This window comes from Cervus canadensis, chromosome 7, assembly GCF_019320065.1.
Source record: "Cervus canadensis isolate Bull #8, Minnesota chromosome 7, ASM1932006v1, whole genome shotgun sequence".
Classification (NCBI taxonomy): Eukaryota; Metazoa; Chordata; class Mammalia; order Artiodactyla; family Cervidae; genus Cervus; species Cervus canadensis.
In genome coordinates this window covers 62,660,794-62,679,375 of record NC_057392.1, presented here as the reverse complement: position 1 = coordinate 62,679,375, position 18,582 = coordinate 62,660,794, and the positions used below count along the sequence as shown (strand labels likewise).

Below are 18,582 nucleotides of genomic sequence, written 5' to 3'. Positions count from 1 at the left end.
GTTTGTACTCCACTAGGAGAGTACACCCATCATAGACAAAGGTAGTCTCAAGGGACTAAGTTAATATATACAGATGTTGAGTTCAGAGAATTGACAGAGCTGTATGGATTTAGTATCTGTCTTGCATAAACAGCAGGAAGAATGCATTAGAGATTTCTACCCTCTAAGGCCATGCAATGCTCCAGAAAACTTGTGAAATCCTTTTGTCCCCTGTTAGTTGAGTCATTCTGCAATAGTTGAGTTACTGATGTGGAGACGTGGCCTGAATTTTCTATGCAGGCTCAAGAAATAGAGTAAAAATGTGAAGACCCAGATTCTGGTCTTCAGTCTCCAAGTGATTTGATGTAGAAGCTTGGGTGAGACAATCAAAGCCTGTGAGCTGCATTCTCCTTATCAGCATGACAAAGATAAACTATCCATCCTTTGCCAACCTCACTGAAGCATTTTAGAGATTAACTTTTATGAGGCACTCACAAAAAGTGACTATTGTTGTAGAAATAATCAGTATTCTATCACAGCTGACAATTCTGCCATATTGGGGGTGGCTTTGTCAAAAAATATCTCTTGTTATTTTCAGAATGGGGAGGAGAAATAGAGCAGGATCCTCCCAAGAAGCACTCCTTTAAAAAATTATGAGAAGTTGATCTTTGGTTTCATAGGAAATAACAAGTATCTTGATGTTAGGAAAGCTTTTGAATTTATTTCCCATGATATGGTTATTAGTAAACTGGAAAAATCTGCCCCATATCAAATCCAGAGATGCACTGGATCATTAATTAAGAGCCTGAAAATAATAGAATCCTAGAGCTGGAAGGAAAGCCAGAAATATTCCAAGCCAACCATTTTCCAGAAAGACTAGCAAACTCACATCCAATCTGTGTTTGATTATCTTTGGTAAAATTGAGTTCATTTCTCTACTATTCATTATACACCTCCCACCCCTACAGCCCACACACACATACATTTGGTTGCACATATTGGTTGTCCAAGGATACCTGGATCAGGGAGCACAAGTCAGGTATGAAACCCAACCCTATTACTCCACTTGCCAAATCATGTACCTGGGTGTGGGATTGTGTCCTCCAGGGAAAAGGAGAGTGTTTATGTATTCAGCCCACTCAGAGAGGTTCTCTTTTTATAATTTGCCCAGAAATGGCACATATCATTGTCATAGTTATTTCCTCTCTCCTGTTAGACAGAACTTTGACATGTGATTTTTGAATCTGTGTTTCTGAATCAGAAGAAATACTCCTTCAAAACTCAGGCTCCCATATCAGACTAATTATGGAAGACATAAGATATCTGTACTCAGACAGGATCACAAAATAGACATGTCCCTTGGATGATCATTGTGAGTATGGCTCCTTCCTTGGATTCCTGGAAAAATGTGTGTGTGTGTGTGTGTGTGTGTGTGTATCTGGAAAGGTTAGGGCTAGAGACGTAAGCAAAACTCATCACTGGGTATAAACAAGATGTCCTTGTAGAACAGTTTTAATGATGATGTTCTGTTGTCTCAGCAGTCTCAGGGATGTATGTGTTAGCACTATTACCAAAATCACTATTGACAACTAGCTGAAGTGGTAAGGAGGTGCCTAGAACACTAGAGGCATGTATTCTAATTCCAAGTGACCTTGGCCAGTTAGAGATATAGATAGAAACCATTAGGAGAATCTATTATATTTCTAAATCTGCAGCCCCAAACTGTCCTCGGGCTTTAAAAATTTGAACCCATTAAACTGCATAGATTGCTTTGACAGCGAAGAGTTGCTTAATTACAGTGGCAATCTAATTATAAGGTTTATAAGGTTTCCCTGTAATTGATTCTCTTTCAACTGTGTGGAAACTTCACTTGATATGTATTCCTCCCTGAAACTCATGGGAATACACCGGTTTCTGGGGCCACTGTGTCTTAGAATCAGAAAGACCATGCCAATTGCACTTTGGAGTCCTTATTCAGGATAGTAAAGGACTCTTCTGAGTATTTCAGTCATTCATTGTTTCATTCTTTCATTCATTCATTCACCAATTCATTCTTTCATTCATTCAATAAAAACTACATTAATATATATGTACCTAGCACTACTAGTCTCCAGGGATATAAAAATGTACTGAATATATAGTCTCGGCTACAGATGGGCTTACAAACAGTTGGGGAGACAAAAATAAATAATGAAAGCTAAATGTTAATTATGGTATTAGTGATGGATATAAGATGCTAAGCAAGCATTAAGGAAGACATTCCTAATTCTTCACTGAGTGTGGGGGAGGTGGGAGGGTGGTGATGCAGGCACAGGGCAGCACTCACGAGGAGATAACATTTGGGTGGAATATAAAGGATGAGGAAATATTCAGTGTACAGAAGGCAAGAGTTCTGTTATGCGGAAATGAAAAAAAACATCCAGAACTGTGAGAGAAGAAAATCAAGCATCTGTCACCATTGTAAACAACCAAATATAATAGGCACTGCTGTTGCTAAACTCCTTCTTCCACATATAATATATATGAAACACTTTGCTATTTCTGTAAAACATTAAAGCTATCCTACCAAATGACCAAAGGCGTTTTTCACAGAACTAGAACTTCCCTGACTTCAGACTATACTAAAAAGCTATAGTATACTCAGGTACTGGTTTGTCTCCTGAGAAACCTGTGTGTGGGTCTAAGCAACAGTTAGAACTGGACATAGAACAACAAACTGGTTCAAAATTGGAAAAAGGGGTATGTCAAGGCTGTATACTGTCACCCTGTTTATTTAACTTATATGCAGAGTATATCATGTGAAATGCTGGGCTGAATGAATCACAAGCCGGAAACAAGATAGCCAGGGGAAATATCAACAATCTCAGATAGGCAGATGATACCACTTTAATGACAGAAAGCAAAGAGAGACTAAAGAGACTTTTGATGAGAGTGAAAGAGGAGAGTGAAAAAGATGGCTTAAAACTCTACATTCAAAAAATTAAGATCATGGCATCTCGTCCCATCACTTCATGGCAAATAAAAGGGGAAAAGTGGAAGCAATGACTGATTTTATTTTCTTGGACATTAAAATCACAGTGGAAGTGACTGCAGCCATGAAATCAAAAGATCCTATTTTTATACACATTAGAAATTTTCCACAATACAAAGTTAATTAGAAAAAAGGAACATTTAAAAATCTGTTCAATTAGTGACTCAATGTTCTCCATTTTGAATAGCCCAATGAATTCCCATGTATTCATAACCACTTTAAAAAATTATCTAACCTTTTTCTATCTCTACTCATACTCACTCCTTTCCCTCTTGTGCTGTTTTAAGGAAAATCTCATACACCATGTCATTTAATCCATAATATAAAATAAAATAAAAAAAGAAATCAAAAGATCCTTGCACCTTGGAAGGAAAGCTATGACAAGCCTAGACAGCATATTAAAAAACAGAGACATCACTTTGCAGACAAAGGTCCATATAGTCAAAGCCATGGTTTTTCCAATAGTCATGTATGGATGTGAGAGTTGGACCATAAAGAAGGCTGAGCACAGAAGAATTGATGCTTTTGAACTGTGGTGCCAGAGAAGACTCATGAGAGCCCCTTGGACTGCAAGGAGATTAAACCAGTCCATCCTCAAGGAAATCAGTCCTGAATATTCATTGGAAGGGCTGATGCTAAAGCTCCAATACTTTGGCCATCTGATGTGAAGAGCTGACTCACTAGAAAAGACCCTGATGCTGGAAAAGATTGAAGGCAGGAGCAGAAGGGACTGACACAGGATGAGATGGTTGGATGGCATCACTGACTCAATGGACATGAGTTTGAGCAAACTCCAGGAGATGGTGAAGGACAGGGAAACCTGGTGTGCTGCAGTCCATAGGGTTGCAGAGTTGGACACGACTTAGCAACCAACCAATAACAACATGGTACTGGCACAAAAACAGAAACATAGATCAATGAAAGAGGATAGAAAGCCCAGAAAATAACCCATGCACTTATGGTCAGTTAATCCATGATACTGTGGAGAATACTCTGGACATTCCTTAAAAAACTAGAAAAGGGTTACCATATGATCCAACAATCCTACACCTGGGCATATAGTCAGGAAAGATGAAAATTCTATTTTGAAAAGATATATGCACTCCAATGTTCATAGCAGCACTATTTACAACAGCCAAGACATGGCAGCAACCTAAATGTCCATCGATAAATGAATGGATAAAGAAGTGTGGTGTATACAGACAATAGAATATTACTCAGCATAAAAAAGAATGAAATAATGCCATTTATAGAAACATGGATGGACCAAGAGATTATCATACTAAGTGAGGTAAGTCAGACAAATATATGATATCACTTATATGTGGAATCTAAAATATGACGCAAATGAACCTATTTATGAAGCAGAAACAGAATCACATACATAGAAAATAGACTGGTGGTTGCCAAGGGGGAGGAGGTTGGAGGAGGAGTGAAATGACAGGTTGCGGTTAGCAGATGTAAGCTTTTATATACAGGATAAATAAACCATAAGGTCCTACTGTATAGCACAGAGAACTATATTTAATATCCTATGATAAACTATCATGGAAAAGAACATTAAAAAAGAATGTACATATAAGTATAACTGAATCACTTTATTGTATGGCAGAAATTAATACACAGTAAATCAACTATATTTCAATAAAATATACTGATTAAAAATTGATACAAATGAACCTATTTAAAAAACAAACTTGCAGACATAGAAAATAAACTTTATGGTTACCAAAGTAGAAATTGGGGGGAGGGCTAAATTAGGAGTTTGAGATTAATGGATATATACTACTATATATAAAATACACAAACAACAAGGACCTACAGTATAGCCCCAAGGAACTATATGCAATATCTTATAGTAATCTATAATGGAAAATAATCTAAAAAAGAATAAAATATATATAATATATCACCACTTTGCTATATACCTGAAACTAAAACAATATTGTAAATCAATTGTATTTCAATTAAAAAAAATTAAGAGTAAATCCTTAAAAAATCATCAAAACATATGGGTACATTTATTATACTCTTGCCACAGATGGGGAGAGTGAGGTTTAGTGAGGATAAGTCGTAAAAGCAAGATCCCACAGATAATATATGGTGAAGCAGGATTTGAAATTGATGTCTGACCTTGAGCCCTAGCTCTTAAGCGGTCTGTTTCTGTAGCCTCTTCATATGTAAGGAATCATGAAGCAATGTCTGATGCATGACATCAAAGCCTTTCAGCATCTTTTCCCCACCCCTCTCATTTTTGGGGAAGGCAATTAATTACAGAAGTCTAAGCCATCAAGATCTAGCTCTCAGTTTCCTCAAAGGTGAAATGACAAAGTTGTGCTATGTGAACTCTAAAGACCTTTATATCTCCAAGATTCTGTTTTAATTTAATCTTGCCTCAAGCTTTGTTTTAAGAAGTTTTAAGAACACTTTGTTTTTGTCTTATATAAATCTTCCAAAAGACTTACATAATAGATTGCATATCAGTATTAATGACTCAAATGTGTAGGGCATCTAGATTATAATCATTCTTTGGATGACTATGAAACAATAATGTGTCCAATTTTCTACATTAAATTCCTACATATGAATAAAAAGTGTTCTTATAACTAAAGTACAGAATATGTATTTTAATTCCCTGATCAATTACCAAATTCTTCACAGAACTCTTTTCTAATTTCTCCAAAAAATAGAAGTGAGCAGTAGACGGACCCTGATGAGGGGTCATTCTGCTCTTCTTTGCTGCATGGTTTAATAAACCAATATATTCTAGCTTTACTGTATTCTCCTTTGCTGTATTCTCCTACATGTAATGGCTGCTGCTGCTAACTTGCTTCAGTTGTGTCCAACTCTGTGCAATCCCATAGATGGCAGCCCACTAGGCTCCCCTGTCCCTGGGATTCTCCATGCAAGAATAATGGAGCGGGGGGGAAAAAAAAAGAATAATGGAGCGGGTTGCCATTTCTTTCTCCAATGCATGCATGCATGCTAAGCGACTTCAGTCGTGTCCGACTCTGTGAGACCCTTTGGACAGCAGCCCACCAGGCTCCTCTGTCCATGGGATTCTCTAGGCAAGAATATTGGAGTGGGTTGCCATTTCCTTCTCCCATGTAAAGGCAGGTAGTGCCAAATAAGCACAGGGCTTAAAGAGAATTATTTGCTTTTAACTCTTATTCTTCAAGGCTGACTAAACTTTAGTTAACTCAAGATAGAGAGGTGTCTATTTTACTTTTAAACAACATCTATAACATGTTATACTGGACACTGGCTTTTTAATTTTTTTAACTTTCTCAAATCTACACTCTATATTTGGAAAACTGTCCACTTTTGGAATCTTGGTGGTAAGCAGACATGCACTTTCCCAGACTACCTTGCAGACAGCATATGGAAGTGTAATCTCAGCTCCACCAACCAGCATCACCTGAGCCTACTTTAAATGGCGATCTGGGGGCACACAGTCATGGGAGAACATTCATTTTGGCAGTGGGGGACAGCAGCTGAAGCTCCAGCATGGGGTTTTCATGGTCCTTCCATCCAGAGTCTAGTTCTAGGAGTGTTTTTCAAAAACATTAGAAAAACCTTTTTACTTTGAAATAATCTCAAGCCTATAGAAAAATTGTAAGTATTCTTGTAATACTTATGTATTTTGTAATACCACTGTAAGTTCAATGGACTCTCATAATACCCTTTTCCCAGACTTACCAATTTCTAACATTGTGCTATATTTGTGCTTTTTCTCTCTCTTTATATAGGCAATTATATTTAATATCATGCATATTATTATTTTCATTATTCCAAATCACCTGAGAGTAGGCTACCTACACTATGCCCCTATGTCCCTTCATATTGCAGCATGTATTTCATGCATGAGCAAAGATATTCTCCTGCCATAGGTATCATATATCAATCTATATATATGACACTAACACCAATCTAACCTCCAGACCATATTCAAGTTTCAATTGTGCCAACACTGTGCTTTATGACAATTTTGTTTCCCAGTCCAAGATCCAGTCCACGATCACATATTGCATTTCTCAGGTCTCCTTAGTCTTCTTTTAATTTGTAAACATCTCAGTTTTTCTTTGTTCTTCACGATACTGACATTTTTTAAAAAAACATAATCTGCTACTTTTTATAGAATATCCCTCATTTTAGGTTTATCTGAGATTTTCTCATGATTAGGTGCAAGTTTTGCATCCTCACAGGAGTGATGTGTCCTTCTCAGGGCATTGCATACAGAGATGGACATTCAGTTGATCACCTTATTGGTGATGTTGTCTTTGGCTACTTAGGGTGCAGTTTCTTCATGGGTAAGGCACTATTTTTTGTTTTATAATTTACTTGGGCGACATTTTGATGTCATGTAAATCCTGTTTATACTCAAATCCCCCTTCATCAGATTTAGCATCCAATGATCTTTTATTTTCTCTTGAATCAATTTTTACTACGATTGCAAAAGTGGTGATTTTTCTATCATTCTTTCTAATGCTTATCAATTGTTTATGCTTATCAATTGTTCAAATATATTTCTAATAAATTCCCTTTATGTTTAAATGAGCCAGAGTTGTTTTCTGTCACTTACAGCTGAGAATCCCTGAGGGATTTACTTGCATATTTAGGCAAATAGTTCTAAGAACCTATCAAACCAGTTCACTCAAATGGTCAATCTAATCAGTCCAAGGAGAGACAGTGAGGAACACCTTTAGGAAATAAAAATGATACAGCTTTTCATAGCACTTCATTCTACTTTTAAAACAGATTTACAGACAAGACATTTTTTTATATTGTCAGCCAAACAGATTACTACTCAAACTGAATATGTGAAATATCTGATATATATTTTATATATTCAATTTGAGTAGGTTCCTTAAGAAGCTAAAAATAGAACTACCATGTGATCCAGCAACCCCGCTCCTGGGCATATATCTGGAGGAAAACATGGTTTGAAAAGATACACGCACCCCAGTGTTCATGGCAGTGCTGTTTACAACAGCCAGAACATAGCAGCAACCTAAATGTCCACTGACAGATGAATGGATAAAGAAGATGTGGTACATATGTACAATGAAATATTACTTGGCCGTTAAAAGTAATGAAATAATGCCATCTGAAGCCATATGAATGGATCTGGAGATTATCATACTAAGTGAAGTAAGTTAGAGAAAGACAAATATGTGATAGTACTTATATGTGGACTCTAAAAAATGATACAAATGAACTTATTTATGAAACAGACTCACAGACTTAGAGAATGAATTTGTGGTTACCAGCAGACAAGAATGGGGAGAAGGAATAGGCCGGGACTCTGGGATTGACATGTGCACATTGCTATATTTAAAATAGAGAGCTAATAAGGGCCTACTGTATAGCACAGGGAATGCTGCTCAATATTCTGTAATAACCTAAATGGGGAAAAGAATTTAAAAAAGAATAGATACAACTGAGTCACTTTGCTATATACCTTGTTAATCAACTAATAAAACACTGTTAATCAACTATGTTAATATAACATTGTTAATTGTTAATCAGCTATGCTCCAATATAAAATAAGAATTTTTTAAAAATAAAAAAGATAAAAAATTAGTTTCACTCAAAAGCAGGAAGAAATAATTTTTTGTGACTAAATGCCAAACATTGGACATTTGAAAACATCTAGCAGTTTATTATAATGCTTACTTTTTCCTTAGATTTTTTTTATTGTAATTCAAATAATAATAGTGTAATGGAAATAGCACACTAGTGGAAGGCTGCTTTTATTCCAGTACTAGTTCTGCTGAGTTATATGGGAGTTTTTGAGCAAGTCTCTTATTTTCTTCAACCTCAGTCTCCTCATCTGTGAAATGAGATGACTGAACAAAACAATTTCAAGAGTCCTTCAAACTTAGGATTCTGGGACCTCAAAACTGAAAATTATTGCAATTTTTGAAGACATAAGGAACTGTTAGCCTAGAATATTCCAGTGAGCATATTTGTATCCAAGATTATTCTGGTATAAAGACCTAACACCTATAAAGCGTCAGAACAATTTAGAGGGCAAGTTAGTCTAAAGATGCTATAGCAGCTGTCTGAATAGATGTCTTTCCCAAGAGATAAATAATGTCACAGTGCATGGCACTGCTCAGATCACATCTCGAGCTGTGTGTCTTGTTCAGAGGGCCATACTTTCATGGAACCATTAAAACATCAGAAATGTCATTATGAGAAACGATTGAGTGAACTGGGCTGTTTATCTTGGAGAAGAAAAGATTTAATAGGATGAAGACATAATAGTTCTTCAAATATTTAAAATTTTGTTTCATTCAGTTGGAGTGTAATAGGTTTGCTGAGCTGTCTCCAGATGGAAAAGTATAACCAGTTGGGCAGAGGTTATGATAGGAATATAAGAAAAAAAATTTATTCAACCACAGTTGTAGCAGTTGCTCTTGCCCGCTCCTCTGTCAGGCACCTCATCATTGTGCCTCCGTGATGTCAGAAAACTATCCAAGAATCAAGCTTTTTGCTAAGGTCTCAGTGCAATAGATCAGGTCCTGTTCTTTATGTAGATGTTTTCAGATCACTGCACCCTAAATGTTAATGTGTGTAAAAATCATGGGTATCTTGGAAAATTGAGTTTTGGACTCAGTAGGTCTGAAGTAGGACCTGAGATTCTGCATTTTTCAACCAGCTCCCAGATCTTTCATGTGCACATAATCACCTGTCCAATCAGATGTTATATCCCAGCATGATCAGAAGATACCATTCTGTATGTTACAGTTAACACCCGTGTGAAAGGAGTTGAAAACATATTTTGTCGCTCCAGCAGCTTCATCTTAAGAGGTTTAAATGTTTTCCTGTTTCTCATCTTGACAAGGTTTAAATGTTTTCCTGCTTCTCATCTTGACAAGGTTCTGTATTTTTGGACTTTTCACTAGTTTTGATCACTTTGCATCATGGCACTGGCATGCCTCTGTCTGATGCTCACCTGTATACTTTCAAGAAACCAGGGAATGTCTCCCCCAGAACACACTGGGTTTTGCTTATTTTAGGTCATTACTTCAGTCGACTACAACCATTTTGGGGGGCCACACAGACAGGCATACCCAAACACACATGCCATCTCATAGTGCTTTTCACTACTTTCATCCACAGGCATAACGGTCTTGGGTTAGAGGCCTGCGTATACACAAGGACACTGTGCTCTGCTCCCATTCGGCCCCTCTTTACTCTTGGCCGCTTCCATCTCCAAGCAGGCAGCTCAATACAGTGAGAACGGGGTACTGTATCCCGGGTCTTCTCACAGTCACTGCCTTGAGGAAACTGTATCTCACCCTGCTAGGGTACCCGTTTTAACCCTCAAGGATGTACAGACTATTCCCTTCTTATATAAAATCCATTCAAATATTTATATAAAGTCATCATGATCTCCTCGAGTCTCTACTTTCTAAGCCAAACATCCCCAGTTCCTTCTATGCTTGCTCATTTGAAATGGTTCTGAATTCCTCTACCATACCAGCGGCTTTTAAAACTGCATAGTGTTTAAGAGGCTCGGTGGGAGTGGGAATTCTGTGGCTCCCTAGGTAGATTTCTGGCATCACAACACCACCAATCAGCTGTTAGAATCTCCATGATTTATAGATGACCATATGGCATTCTCTTTGGAAAAAAAAGTTTTTGGTATACTCCCTCTTACGGGGTTTGTCTGGCTTTTCAGGGTGGTTGCTATGCATGAGCAGGGACTCTGGGGACTTGTGTATGCACCTGCAATGCAAACTCTCCTGCCTGGCTCAGGTTCACCCCATTTCAAAGCTGCTGCCAGAGTTCTGTGGGTTTCTCTTTAATGAAATGGTGGCTAAGCAACCTTTACCTATCTATATGAGCTCATTATTTTTCACCTGTACAATTTTTAATGGTGATTGTCTAAAAATAATAAAGATGATCAATCTAGTGAAATCTCACATGGAGAGTGATAATGGTCATTTATCAAATGGAATTTTAATAGGAGAAGTAGTATATCAGTACTAATATAGATCAGTCACAAAAGACAGTATGGCATCCAAAGCACAAGCAACAAAATGAAAAATAAACAAGTGGGACTACATCAGACTAGAAAAGCCTCTGCAGACACAGCAAAGGAAACCATCAACAGAGTGAAGAGAAAATCTATGCAATTGGAAAAAAATATTTGCAAACTATATGTGATAAAGGGTTAATATTCAAAATATATAAAGAACTTATGCAACTCAATAGCAAACCCCCCCAAATAGCCTAATTAAAAAATGGGCACAGGACTGAGTAGACATTTCTCCAGAAAAGGTATAGGAAGGCCTACGGTACATGAAGAGATGCTCAACAACACCTAGGTAGTAGGGAAAAGCAAATTAAAACCATAATGAGCTATCATCTCATACTTGTTAGAATGGTCATCATCCAAAAATAAGAGATAACAAATGCTGGTGTGAATGTGGAGAAAAGGGAGCTGTTGTACACTGCTGTGGGATTGCACGTCAGTGTAAGAGCTGTGGAAAACAGTATGGAGGAGCTTTAAACTGTAAAAGTGGAACTACCATATGATCCAGCAATTCCATTTTTGGGAATACATCCAAAGGAAACAAAATCACTATCTCAGAAAAACATCAGCATCCCCACATTCAAAGGAGCACTATTTATAACCACTGAGACATGAAAATAACTGAAGTGTGCCTTGGTGGATGAATGGTTGAAGAAGTTGTGGTGTATGTATGTGTATGTATGTACACATGTATGTATGTATGTATGTGCATATATATACACACATGTATATGTGTATATATATGTATAAAAATGTATGTATGTATAAAAATATGTATAAAATATGTATAAATATATATACATATGTATAATACATATATACATATGTATACATAAAATACATAAAATATGTATAAAATATATACATATATATGTATATATATGTATATGTATATATATATATATATGTATAAAAATGAGGAAATTGTATCATTTGCAACAACATGGATGGACTCTGAAGGCATTATGCTAAGTTAAATAAATCACTCAGAGAAAGACAGATACTGTATGATCTCACTTATATGTGGAAACTAAGAACAAACAAATAGATTTGTGGTTACCAGAGGCAGAGAAGGGGGGAGAGGGAACTGGAGGAAGGTGGTGAAAAGGCGCAGACTTGCAGTTATAAGATAAATACTAGGGCTGTAATGCACAGCATGATGACTATAGCTAGCATTGTTGTATGACATATAGGAAAGTTGTTAGAGTGAATCTTAAGAAGTCTCATCACAAGAAAGAAATTTTTCCTTTTGCCCTTCTTTCTTTTTATTGTATCTACACAAGAAAATGGACGGTAACTGAACCTATTGTGTCACAATATAAGTAAATCAAACTATCACGTTGTATGCTTTAAACTTATACAGTGTTGTACGTCAATTATTTCTCAATAACACTGGGAAAAAACCAGACAACATACAAAACAATGGTTATTAAACACTGGGAAAAAATGCCTCACAGGATCGGATCCTTGAGAGAAGGAAAACAAATAAAGTGAGTCCTATAATTGCCCTAGCCTACTGCCAGGAAAGAGTTTTCCAGACATAACGTAGGAAGCAAGAACCCCCCAAAACTCTCATACTCTCAATAAGCTGAGGAGACAGCATGGAGGATTCAGGAGGCCCAGATGTTAGAATACACAGGGCAGAGTAGTATGGAGAAGTCTGAACAGAGTGAGAACGCTGGAGAAATGCAGGGGCTTCCTCCTCTAGTTTTCCTCTGAGTTCTGACCACGTATGTGAGGAAATGACCCTTACACCATCAGAAAGGAGCAGGCAGAGAAATTCTTAGAGCTCACATGGGGTTATAAAGAGTCCACATTCCCAAAGCCAAGTCAAGAAATCTTCGGATGAGTAGGACGTCAGATAAAGTACTCAAAAGGATAGTACCGCAGTAAACAGGACAATCAGCCCTAGACCAAAATACTTTGATAGCTTCTGGTATCATGCAAGAACTCTTAAAAGCAAAACTTGAAATGATCAAACTGTTTCTGAGTATATTAATTGTGTCCAAACATAAAACTTAAAAAAAAAAAGTATATAAAAAACATCCAGCACCCAACAATATAAAAAACATCCAGCACCCAACAATGTAAAACTCACAATGTCTGGCATCCAATCGAAATGTAACAGGCATACAAAGAAACAGAAAAACACAGCCCATAATGAAGATAAAAATCAATCAATAAAAACAGTCCACAAAATGATACAGATAATAGAAAGAGTAAATAAGAACATTAAAACAGCTACTGGTAAATGTTCTCTTACATGTTCACTGCCTATCTGCGAGGTCATAAATATATTCTCTTATTTTAACCTACTTGAGATGGACTTTTGTGTACATGCAAAATAGAAGCCAATATTTACTTTAAAAAAAATATAGATATCCAATTAGCCAAGAATCATTAATTGATAAGGAACATTTTCCTCTTGAAATACAGGTGTCTCCTATGTCACAAATAACATATTTATAAATCAAAAGTGACATTATAAGACAATACTGACAGTGTGCTGTGTTAGACCCTGGGCTCTGAACAATTAGTAATGGTCGTGATAGTCAACCAATAGGGTATTAGCTATCTCCTGTTTATATTCTGTATAACATAATAATATATAAGATATAAAGATATTTCTTAACAGGCTGGGGAAAATGTCTTCTCTTTGGTATTCCTAGGGTTGGCATAGGTGAGACGGGGTGAGAAGTGGGTGAGTGAGGTGGAGATGAAGTAAGGGGGTCTCTGAAAGAGATGTAACCCCCAATTCATAGCATCTGCTCTCTGATCCATGTGTTACAGGCTATCGTACAAGATGACTTTTCCCTTCCATGAAGTTTGAATCATAAAAAGGTTTCGTTTTTCAGAAAACTTGGCAACCCTACGTTCTTTATTGGTGTATTCGAAATGACATCATGTTTGTTGCTGTTGCCTAAGTCGCTTCAGTCGTGTCCGACTCTGTGCTACCGCATGGACGGCAGCCCACCAGGCTCCCCCATCCCTGGGATTCTCCAGGCAAGAACACTGGAGTGGGTTACCACTTCCTTCTCCAATGCATGAAAGTGAAGAGTGAAAGTGAAGTCACTCAGTCGTGTCCGACTCTTTGCGACCTCATGGACTGCAGCCCACGAGGCTCCTCTGCCCGTGGGATTTTCCAGGCAAGAGTATTGGAGTGGGTTGCCATTGCCTTCTCCGGACATCATGTTTAGATGTCCCCAAACACCCAGATCAGACTTAGGCACCACAAGGAGACATTAGGCTGGAATGTACCTTCAAGTGCAGGAAATGCATACCAGTTATTCTATCAAAATATCAAGAAGTTAATTCTAGAATATAAAGTCTTTATAACAGCTCTAGTTTATGCCTGTGTTGGAAACATGAGATCTCAATGAAAAGTGTAAACAAGCAGCCTGCCAGATGTTTTGACTACACGGTACATCACATCTCAGTGTTTCTTAGGTTGGCAGTGGGAATACTAGAGACTCGGGCTTATAAAATTAACAAGTTCTGTTTTAACCTTTTTCTTACTTTTTACTTTAAAAATGTTTTTAGAGTCAAAACATTTGTATGCTGGAATTTTTTCCTTCAAACACATGTTTTTAGGAAGAATGTTTATAAACCATAAACAAAATCTAGGAAGAAATATTGTGTTTTTTACAGGAAGTCTATAAAGGAAACTGTTGGCCAGTATAGCTGGGGAATGAGAGTTTCAGGTTAATCAAATATTCAGCAATATTATACCATAAGTGTTATCATTTTTCTAAATGTTAGAAGCTTAATATTACTCTCATAACAAGCATGATTTGCTTATAAATATACTGGAAGCACTTGGGAATCTTGTGGGAGCTTATGTCATAATTTTGAGCATCAGTTTCACTATATTTATTGAAAATTCATGTATTAAATTTTATTCAATAGAATTCTAGTTAATTTTGGACAATAAATGTATGTCTGAAGTAAATTCACTCAAGGAGCATTAATACTGATTATTTGAGGGGGAACGGCAGATACTATCTGAGCTGAGGGGAGAGAAAAGGTGAGGGCAGCCGCTTATTGTTCAGTCACTGAGTCTGACTCTGCAACCCCACGGACTGCAGCACACCAGGTTCCCTTGTCCTTCACTATCTCATGGAGTTTGCTCAAATTCATGTCCATTCATGACCAAATTAACACAATTAATCCCAGCCTTAAGCCAGCATTACCTCATTCTCCTAAAAAAATTCTGTCCCTCTCCACAAAAAATACCTCCTGATTTTCACAGATTTCCCTCTAAAAATGTAAATATCTCTGTAGGGCTTGTGCATGTGTGGTATATTGGTATTAATTATGTTTTTGTTAGCAAAGGTTTGATATCCTTTTTTGTTAGCAAAGGGTTTTCTATCCTGAATGACATAGGATAGAAAATGGTGGCATCAGGAGGGAAAAAATGGATCTTTTTAAAAAGTGGAAATATCCATGACAAATATTACCTAATTCACAGTTTTGCTTTAGGTATCACTAATGACAAACTGCTGTTATAGATGCTGAGAACATTCTATGACCTTATGTTGGACTGGCTTCTTATGTTAGTTGTTTCTAGTGAATCAAATGAGTCTCCAGTGGTCAGACCTAATGTATTAACATAATTTGTTATCTAGACTTCATGAAAAAAATTTTAAAAAGCTTAAGTAAACTTAAGACAAACACAAAACCCTTTTGGGGGAAGACAAATAAATACTACTCTTTGAGCTGCTAATCATCTTGTAATTTTTATCATTTAAATTTTCTTTAGTTAATGTCCTGTGAAGCCAGAGGGTATGGAATTTTTCTTTGGCAGGTTTGAATAAGTCAAAAAAGCCTGTTTTCAATGCCTATGATAAAGATTAGTTACAATTATGAACAGATTGTTTTTGTCTTCTGAAAAAACTTTTTTTCTTTTCCAATTTATTCAGAAAAAATTCATGTGTAATAAATACACTCAATTTTAATTGAAAGAACTTTTGTAACAAAAATTCTACTGGGGATCCTTTATTAAAAATTAAAAAAATTAGTTCAAAATTGAAATTAAATGCTTTATATTTATACCATTTCAGAAAAAGGTTTGGCGAAGGGAACATTCAGAGACATGTAATTATTTTGCTCTAATTGGCAGTGTTAACTCATAGGCACATACAGAAATAAGCATCACACTGCAGAGCACATAGAGGTTTTGGAGGGTTTAAGATCACAGGTCATCTATTAGGAATAGAGAGTTGGTCAGAACTGATGTTAAAGTGTATTTAAACACCATTGATTCCCTTGGTCAAAAGGGAAAAAGAAGTAAATATAAAACAGTTGCTAAAATAACAACCTTTGCTTAAGTTGCTGGGGCGATGAATTCCCCTTGGAAATAAGTGGTGAGGCACTTGGGAAAATGGCACAACTCTTGGGCCTGCTCCTAAGAAATATACCTGTGGCATTCACTTTGAAACCAAGAAATCTATACCACTATGCTGTGCTGTCTATCTACCTGTAATAGTGTCATTTGTCAACTTTTATCTTCTAATGAACTACCAGAGTAAATCAAATTTGTGTTTTTAAAAGTTTGTGGCTTCTAAAATGAATGCAATTTCTATGGTAAACTGGATGAATTAGACATATGTATCAAAATTAATAGATTTTATTTACAAAATCATTAAGTTGCAAAAACAAAGGTACCACAGGAGTTTTAGACAATTTTTGAAAACTTCATGTGAACACCTCCCCTACTTCAGACTGCCTATTTACAAGGCATTTTATTTAAAAATCTTTTGGATTTGGAAAAGACAAGAATTAGAAGGCACAGTTAATGATTGCAAATATTTTCTGTTGCACTCCTGTTTTAAGGTATCAGCCAAGTAACACCAGTGTTCAAATAAACTCCAAAGTTGGCAAAAAATGTTAGTAAATCTGCTCATCCCTGGTCCACTTTACCAATATGTATTCCGATTTTAAATTATTACAAACATTTTGGAATGGGCTATGCTTCTTCTCCCTTGTGATTAGTCAGGTACACACAGGAAGATGATGCTGTTTCTGATAAGGAAAGATTTTTTATTTAATCTAAAGGTACCAACACAATGGGAATTTTGTACATAGGCTAAATACTATTTTCTGGGAAAGAGACTGGGGTTTTAAAATGTCAGCAAATAACTATATTACAAATCAGGTTGTAATAAGTGTTTTAGTTTGGGGAGGGAGTATTTCCAACCAGATGATCATATCATTTAATAGCTACTAAACTAGTAAAGCCTTAGAAGTTAATATCGATGGTCAATAGCAAATAGGAAAAAAAGTATTGTGCTCTGAAATTTTGGCAAGCATATTGATTACAGTCTTTATTTAGTAATGTTTCCAAGTTAAGCTTGGCAGCAAAGATTTGTGAGTTTTACTGCAAGCCATCATATTTGCTGTTACAGCAGTGCACAAGCAAAAAACATTAAGGCTGAAGCATATGCAGAGTCTTACATTCTGTCTATTCTCTCAAAGTGAAATGAAACCATCAGACATTATCCTGGGCAATTCAAGTTTCAGTAAAGCTTTTCTGTTAAATATCCAGAAAATTAAGTTTAAATTATTTTTGGGGTACCTGAGTTTATCAGATTGTTGCTTGCATTATTCATTCACAAAAACATTTTCAAACCAAAAATAATGTGAAAAGTTTCATTAAATTGCCCAGGTGGTCAATTATGAATTTTGTGTGAATGAGCAATTTTCTGAGGACTGACTCCATTTATTAACATCTTCCTATTTTTATTCCTGTGGAGAAACTGGGGATAATAAATAGATTATACATAAAATTAAAAGTACCATTCTTGGGAGTGAAGATGAAGCATAAAACTATGGTAAAAACCCTTTGTTAATTTTTTAGCTGTCATTGTTTGAATGGTTGTTACTTAACTACTCAGTGTAGCTTTAATAAGAAACATGCAGATCATATTTATTGTATGTATTTAGAAATACACTTCAGGTACTAATTATTGTCTAACAATTGTGATATAATTCTATTAATAATTTTCAAAACAAGATGATGTCAGTTGTATGGGAAATGGCTTTTAGAATTCTGATAGTGCTGATTCAGAATTCTTATAAAACTTTGGAATATGATACAATGCTATTTTACATAAAACTAAATTGTAATCCAAAAGAATTTTTCCACAGGCTTAGAAATTAAATATTGGGTAATACTAAGTCATAAATGCAAGAACATGTCAATTTATCTGTTTTTCAATTGCCCTAAAGATACAGAAGTAACATCCTCATAACATTCAAGCACATTACACACTAGAGTGAAATTATCACATATGATAACTGTGGTTGACCATCTTTGTAATGGAAAGGAAGCCCAAACATCAAGTCCATGACTAAAACATTTAGGAACAGTAAAAAAAAAAAAAATAATAATAATAATAAAATTAAAAAAGTAAAAGCTCAGTTTATACTTTAGGAAGCTGAGTTGGTATTTCATTTTCTTCCACCCAAAGCATGCACCTGCCTTTATAAGGAAGAACCAACTATGTGAATGAAAACTGGAGTCAAG

At 36.1% G+C, this 18,582-nt stretch overlaps 1 protein-coding gene across 3 annotated transcripts in view; it reads right to left on the bottom strand.

The window, feature by feature from the left end:
• The window catches only part of PEX5L (peroxisomal biogenesis factor 5 like), a 266,793-nt gene that overhangs the window by 247,173 nt on the left and 1,038 nt on the right, over positions 1 to 18,582 (bottom strand). The window lies entirely within an intron of this gene.